This window comes from Benincasa hispida, chromosome 9 (genome assembly GCF_009727055.1).
Source record: "Benincasa hispida cultivar B227 chromosome 9, ASM972705v1, whole genome shotgun sequence".
NCBI lineage: Eukaryota > Viridiplantae > Streptophyta > Magnoliopsida > Cucurbitales > Cucurbitaceae > Benincasa > Benincasa hispida.
In genome coordinates this window covers 11,690,506-11,698,680 of record NC_052357.1, presented here as the reverse complement: position 1 = coordinate 11,698,680, position 8,175 = coordinate 11,690,506, and positions in this window count along the sequence as shown.

Sequence of the window (8,175 nt, the reverse complement as noted above, 5' to 3'; positions counted from 1 at the left end):
GGATAGTACATCGAGGAGATGTGATCGTCACGAAGATAACCTCTAAAGACAACCTTGTTGATCCATTTACGAAGGCCCTCTCGACTAAAGTGTTTGAGGGCCACCTGGTTGGACTAGGATTCCGAGAAACAATCTAGGGCAAGTGGGAGAATATCTATGGTATTAGAGATGCCCTAGTTTATTGTATTTTCTTTTATGTTTCTCACTATTGTATTGTATATATTTGTTTTCACTGGAGTTTTAGTCCAAGTGGGAGATTGTTGGGAATATCTTAGAACTTGCAGTTTGTAAATTTTGTGTTAAACATTCTATTTATCAATAAAAAATTATTGAGTATCTTATTCAATAAAGTGTTGATTTTGCATTCTATTATGAAAACCTAATAAACATATCCATGGCTATAGTATGAATACTTTAACTTTATGTGGTGACATAAACAGGATCACATTAATAGTATATAACCTAAATGGTCTATAAGTATATGGATGAAATTGGGTATCTTATCCTGGTAACACTATTGGATGCGGCCCATTTTGTGTAGGTAATACAGATGACGTGATCCACAGATCATTCATGTAGATACATGTGAGTGAGGGTATCCTATGCAATGATTTTGCATATAGACTAGACCACAAAATAGTAACTTTTCTTTATAACGACCGATTACTGTTAAAGCTGACTATTTCATACTTAAGTCACTTAGAATAACTCGATCTTAATCCTAAGCTAGCTATGAACTCCTGTTTATTCAGGATTTTGATCTACATGGGTGAAAGTAGTCCAACAACACTGCTCAATAAGCCTTCCATTTTGGGGATAAGACCGGATGGAAAGCTGGGGACATAGCTCTACAAGATCGAATTCACTCCTATCCATTCTAGGGTTAGCAGATAAATTGTTCTCTTAAGTGCTAGTTCCAAGTCTTGAACAATCGGGGCCCCAACTTCTCATGATAGAGAAAAACATGATTCATAAGTAGTATTATGAATCAAATTATTCATTAGAGGGTCAGTGGGAACTTAAGGAACAAGATGTATTTACAGGGGTAAAACGGTAATTTTGATCCAGCTGTAATTATGAACGACCTGTGAAGGATCGACTTACTGATTATGGTTTATATGGACATAAATATATCTACAGTGAGGAGAGTGCAACTATCCAGCTATAGTGGTGTGTCTTGATAGTTAACGGATAGTAATTAATTCGTTAAAACTAAATTCGATTAAATAATTTTAATGAATTAATTACAGATCATTGGAGTTCATGATATGTAGGTCCATTCGGTCCCTTTACTAGCTCATTAAATTGGAATAACAAATTAATTATTGATGTATGAAATTAGGGTTATGGATTTTGAAATGTTCAAATTCAAATTTTAGGGGTTTTTGATTGATTGTATATTATACAATTATAAACGTTTATTTTAATTGAAATTAAACAAAATTAGAAAATCGATTAATATTTAAATTATGATTTAAATAAAAAATTTTATTGGTGATATTGATATTTTATTAATTTAATATTTAGATATTAAATTAATATTATTTTAATTAAAAATCAATTAAAATTAGTTTTATTTAAATTAATTATTTTTGCATTAATTTTATAAAACTAATATTTAAAAAATAAAAATAAAAATGATTTTTGAAATCATTTTAAGTTAGTGAATTTTTCCAATTTTAGGAAAAATCCACTAAAGCACATTTTGATGGATTATCACCAAAATCCAATTGTAAATTGATATGATCACCAAGCAGGTGGTGCCTTCCATGCAGCCTATTAGTTTTGCATAATTTTTACCTATATATATAGTAGTTCATGCATGAAGATCATCAAGAGATTAGAGTTTTACTTGCTGAAGTGAAAACCTAAAAGCCCTACACATCCCTCACTTATTCTTCATCAATTCAACTTGATTTAAATGTTTCCACCACAAGTTCCAGCTTGAATATAGTAGAGAAGATCCCAATGGTAGTCCTCTTGAAATTTCAAGCTCTATCTTGTTGGATTTCAGCTGAATTTGTGAAGAAAATCTTCAAAGGTAATATGTGTTTCAAATCCTCTTATGAGTATCATATGACAACATGCTTAAAACTCAAATAAATGTAATTTATGTGCTTATTGATTCTGAAGTCTTCCGTTGCTTGATACATCATTCCTTCCGTTACGTCTTCTGACTTAAGCATTAGAGCCTGTGTGGCAAGCACCACAGTAGTGTGCAAATCTTTCTAACTTCCAGGTCACGTTCTTCCCTAAATTACAAATTTACCATTATTGCCACAAAAAGGTCATGTGTGTTTTTCCCTATCCAAATTTTGGCATCAACATTATCCAATATATTGTATTAGGATTAGGGCAATTGCAATGGCAATACTTTTAGGACTAGTGTTTAAGTATATAGCAATATTTTTTTAAAAATTACAAATATAGTAAGATCTATCAGTGACTCTATTGTTGATACTTCCATTAGTGATAGACTCTATTAGCCAAGGATATAATCTATCACTGATAGGCTCCGTTTGAAATTGCTATAGCTTTTAAAATAATTGTTGGAAGCTGTTTTTTTAGAAAAAAATAGTTGTGAGAAGAAGTAAAATAGTACAAAAAAGTAGGTTAGAGTGTTTGGTAAATAAATATAAAAATATCTTATTTTAGATTTAATAACTAAAATAGACTTATAATCATTTTTTTTTTTGTACTTTAAAATTTTAAATAATTTTTTAATATGATAAATTTTGTTTGTTATATATTAATTTTTAAATATTAAGGAAAATAGGTTTATTTTAAAAAAAATAATGCATTTAACTCATGAAAAATAGAAAATAGATTTAATTAGGTGAAAAATACATAAATATATAAAATAAATCTTCTTTTTAAAGTATATATTGAAAACTAAATATTAATTAAAAATTTTGCATGATTTAGGATAATCTAAAAGCTAGAAGGATATTGTTTTAACGATTAAGATTTTTTTCAAATGGCTTGCTAACGCAATGCCAAGTGTAGCTATAGACTCAAGAGTTGATTTAAATTTTGTTATATCTGTAAATTCTTTTAAACGTTATATTTGTAACTACCACGAAAAATTAAGACAACTAAAAATATTAATTCTTCTCCATATGCATTTTTTTTAAATTTTTAAAACTATAATTTTTTTTAAAAAAAGGGAGAGAATGAATTAAAATTTAAACTTCAGTGATATATATATATATATATATATATATTGAAGAATACACTTCAACTTGATAGGTTGTACCAATTTTAACTATAATCTTTCAATTTCATTGCATTACATCTGAAAATTTAAAATAGTATTGCAACTTTCGTTTTCAGATATGCCCAATAAATTATGATAAAAAGTGTATTAATATTCATCTTTATGATAATTTTTCATTCCAAGAATTATTTTTTAAAAGAAAAAATAAAAGACATTGCCAGGTGTGCACAACAAATTATACAATGTATATTTGAAATGAAATTGCAATAAAAATAAGATTATAGCTGGGCTTTTTCGAAAAAAAAAAAATGCATAGCTTTATTTGATTATTGATTTTGGCTCAATATTCGTTCAAAAATGTTTTAGTTATTATAGGTATTATATAAAAATACTAGATACTCATTAGTACTACGTTTAGTATTCAATGTCAAGAATCATTTTCTCATTATCACATGTTGGTTATGTGTCATTCAACCACGTATGTATAGTGTCTAAATGTGTCACTACTTATCTACTAAAATTCTCTATAAATAAGTGGTCATTTGTGTATCTTGCAGAGATCTGATCGGTGAGAATTGCACTTCAATTTACATATTATCCAATTTTATAATTTTAATTATTTTATATTTTTAGTTATTTTATTTATTTATTACTATAATATAAATATATTATTATATTATATTTTATCCATATCTGTGTTCCTGTTGTGCTTCTCAATTTCATAATATTAGTTTATTTTTCTAAAAAGTAATGGGTAAAATAGATAGAAGGTATAGAAAAATGAATAGGAAGTTAAAATTACAATAATTATTTTAATTTAGAATAAAATTTGATGAAAATGAGATCTTAAGATGAAAATTAATACATCGATTAAATTTGATTAAAATATCATTTTAGTTATGGTAATTTTAAGTTTGTTCAATTTTAGTGTTTATATTTTTAATTATCTAATTTTAGGCCCGCATGTCCAATAAATCTCAAATTTAGTCTCTCAAAATTAATTTTTACTGAATTAATTAAGTAATAACAATAATTTTCATGCAAGAAAATAAAATATATAAGTATGTTTTGAATGTTTATAGCAAAAATGCTATAGATAATAAAAAGTTTTTAAAAAAATTTACAATAAATTAGCATCGAAGACTAAATTTAAGATTTATTAAAAGTTTAGAAACTAAAAATGAACAAATAAATATGGGAGAATTTTCAGAAATAGCACATTTAAGTTTTTACCTTACAAAACTAATATTTTTTCGTAAAAATAATATTTCTCAGTCCATCTAGAACGAGATCGACCACATGATTTTAATTTAAAAAAATCATTTTTTCCAACTTATCAATTGTTTATGGTTTTCTCAGTACATCTCGTCATATTATACACCGAGATTATGTATCTCGATGTTAATCTCGGGCAATACCGAGATTGTATATATTTGAGCTTTCTCAGTAAAATCCATATATAGTTAACACCGAAATTCATATATTTAAGTTTTTTCGATGAAATCTCGAATAGGATTAACATAGAAATTCTATATATATACCAAATCTTACCTAATTTTTCGTTAAACTTGATATTTCCCATAATTTAAAAATGTTTAATTAATTTAAAAAATCTATTTAGATAATTGGAAGACTCATTTGAAATTTTGGAAATTCATATAATTGTGAAAACTAAATTTGTAGAAAATTCTAAAATAATTTAAGATTTGGGAATATTAAATACAAAAATTAGAAAATCTCGGTGTGTAATGAGGTGTAGCGAGAAGGCCCAAAACAATCCATTAGTTAGAAAAAATGATTTTTTAACTAATATTTGGGGTCAATCTTGTCTGAGATTGATTGAGAAAAATTATTTTTATGAGTTTTCAAAAAACGTGATAGTTTTGTGAGATGAAAACTTAAATGTGTTATTTCTAACAATTTCTTAATATAAGGACTGAAATGGTATTTTAATGAGTAATATTTACTTTTTTCTCATAAATTTAATATCTTTCCAAATGTCTTTTGTGGTAGACGTGGCTTATAGGAACTTCACATTTTCCCCATAACAGAATTATAAATCAGAAATAGGGAAGTACACGAATTCGCGGTTGTTATTCCAATCAACCGCATGTGCAGATCACGTGTCGCCGAACAGTGGCCGCGAAGTTAACGTCGTTACAGAAAGGAAGTGCTTAACAACTGTCTCCCGTCGTTTAGCACCAAGCGGCGTCGCGTTGACGTTATCTCTTTCGGATAAACACTGGGCCCCGCCGATCTCTATTCTTCAACTCTTTTCTTTCGTTCTTCCATAATTTCTCCCTTTCTTACGTGTCTCCACAGGTGTCAGATGTTTGACACGTAAGCATCTCACTGTCCACGTGGCAAGTTGTTTTAGTTCCTATCAGTGCTTGTTCTCCAGCCCAACTGAAAATATTGAGGTAAAAGATTAAAATATTATTTTTATCTCACTGTTTTGAGTTTCATTACGCTTCTATTCATTTTTAATAGTCCAATTTTAACTTTTGGTATTCTTAATAAATCTCAAATTTCTTTATTTTAAATAAACGTTATCAATCACTTTAAGTTAATTTTTATCAATAGTTATTTTTGAAGAAAAAAAATATTATATGAATATACTTTCAAAATTGTTGGATAAAAATTTATATAAAAAAAATTAAAAGAAAATCAACATTTAATTAGAGAATCTCATATTGAAAATTTTTAAAAATGAAGTCTTTTTTTATACTCCAACCTTGGACTATGAGTTTGGATCCAAGGGGTATCCATGTTTTGGAGAGTGAGGAGACCCACCAATGTGGGTCTGGTGAGCACAACAGTTCTTTCATTTCCATCGCTCTCCTCTACTTATTAATAGTACATTCTCGATCGGGTTTTCTTTTTGGGTTCTTTTATCCTCTTTTAAAAGCGAGTTTCATGACTCAGCCTATAACGAGTTTTATTTTGTAGGTTCCGTTCTTTGTCCAACCGCTATTTGCGACTGTCCTGTTCGTCGCCTGGGAGTCTTGTCATTCTCAACAAAAATTTAAAAAGAAACTATTTTATTTTAAGAAAACCCAATCATGAATAAATTAACTATATAGATTAATTTAAAAACCATTCAAAGTATTAGAGACTAAAATTGATTATTTGAAAGTATAAAAATAAAAATGAAACGAAATTTATAACTTAGAGATCAAAATGATATTATAACTTTCTATGTGATAAAAATTATAATCACATTAAACTATATTTTTTTAATATAATAAAGATGGAGAAAATTCGAACCACATACCTCTTCATTGCTAATATGTATTATGTCAAATTTAGAGGAGACTTTATGTTCTTTATATATATATAATTGACATAATACTAAAATGACGAGCTAATCGAATGATAAATCTATCTTCTAATCTCTTTAAATCCAGTTTCAAATTTCACTCCTTATATTTATTTTTATTAAATTATAAAAAGTTCTCCATCAACTGAATTTTTAGATCTACCATTGAATATACCTACGGACTCCAATGGTATCTTTCTCAGAAAAAACATGTATCATGCCATCGAAGCAAATGTGGACTGTGGAGTAAACGACATTTTCTTTTATGAAATTTAAAGTTCATTGCATTAACTTCTTTCGATTTAAAAAAAAAAATGTAATCAATTTTTTTACTAAGGAAACTTCTACTAAATTATCTTTTTGAGTTTAATAACGCAAAATCGCTCTCTTTATTCTTAATTATACTTTTCATACGCCGTTTATTCCATTTTTTTTTTCTTTTTTGAAAAGAAACTATTCCATCTATTCTATACCATGAATTTGGTATCAACCATAAAATTATTAAGAAAAATATAACAGTTAAATCTAACGGTCAGTGTAACACTTTATTAGTCACCTATAAGTTAACGATGTAATTTGTAACTATTTTAGAGAGGAACAAGAATAAAGAGCTTATATTATTTTTAGCAATTTCAAACATCACGAACCCTTTTGAATATGTAAAAATATTGTTATGTAATGGTCATTCGCTAATTAAATTCTCGAATTATTAATGAAAATGTTACCAACCATTACGAGAATGGTTGGACTTATCTCCCTTGTGAACCCGAAACAAAGTTAAATAGTTAGCTATAATTTTTCCATCTTGACTGACCCTATGAATCACCCTTTATATATGGTATTTAACTTTTTGTGAATTATCTTATAGGTATAGGTTGATCTCTTATAGTCGACTCATACTTTGCTAAATATCATCTCTTGGAATGACACAATGCTTCATTCTCTTAGACCTTCATACTTGGCCACATTTTTCATCCGTAACATGATACAATATTGATATTTTTTATTCTGAAACTGACAAAAATGAAATGAATCTAAATCGTCCAAAACATAGAGATTTTTCTTTTTCATCTAATTTGTGATCGGTAGATGTAATCTTATTTCCTCTCTAATTAAAATTAACTTTTACTTGTTTGATTTTTTTTTTTTTTATAAATTTTCGAGCTCACAATTGTGTGAAGCTTTATTCTTTAGTACACAACAAGCAGAGTTATGGAGATCAAAACCTCTAACCTTAACTTAAACTTTTGGAAATATTATCATTACTCTTGAACTATGCTTGATTTGGCAAGTGGTAGAGAGTTAATTCAGTATTGATATAATTAAATTTGTCTTAACCCATTACTTTTTATTATCTACTAATAATTAAGTTACACATTCAATTTGTTCATTAATTTTAAATGTAAATAGATTTTTAGACACTATTTCTACTCGTTATGTTTTGTTATTATTTTATACTCATGTCTTCAAAAATCAAGTCAATTCTTGACCAATTAAAGAAAAATAGTTTTAAATAGCATTCTTTTTAATATTTTACTATAAATTCAAGTGATTTTTAAAACAACCAAGTATATATAAATTTTCAAAAAAATGGAAAAAAAAAAATCGTTATCAGCATTAAATTTAGCCTGATTACACA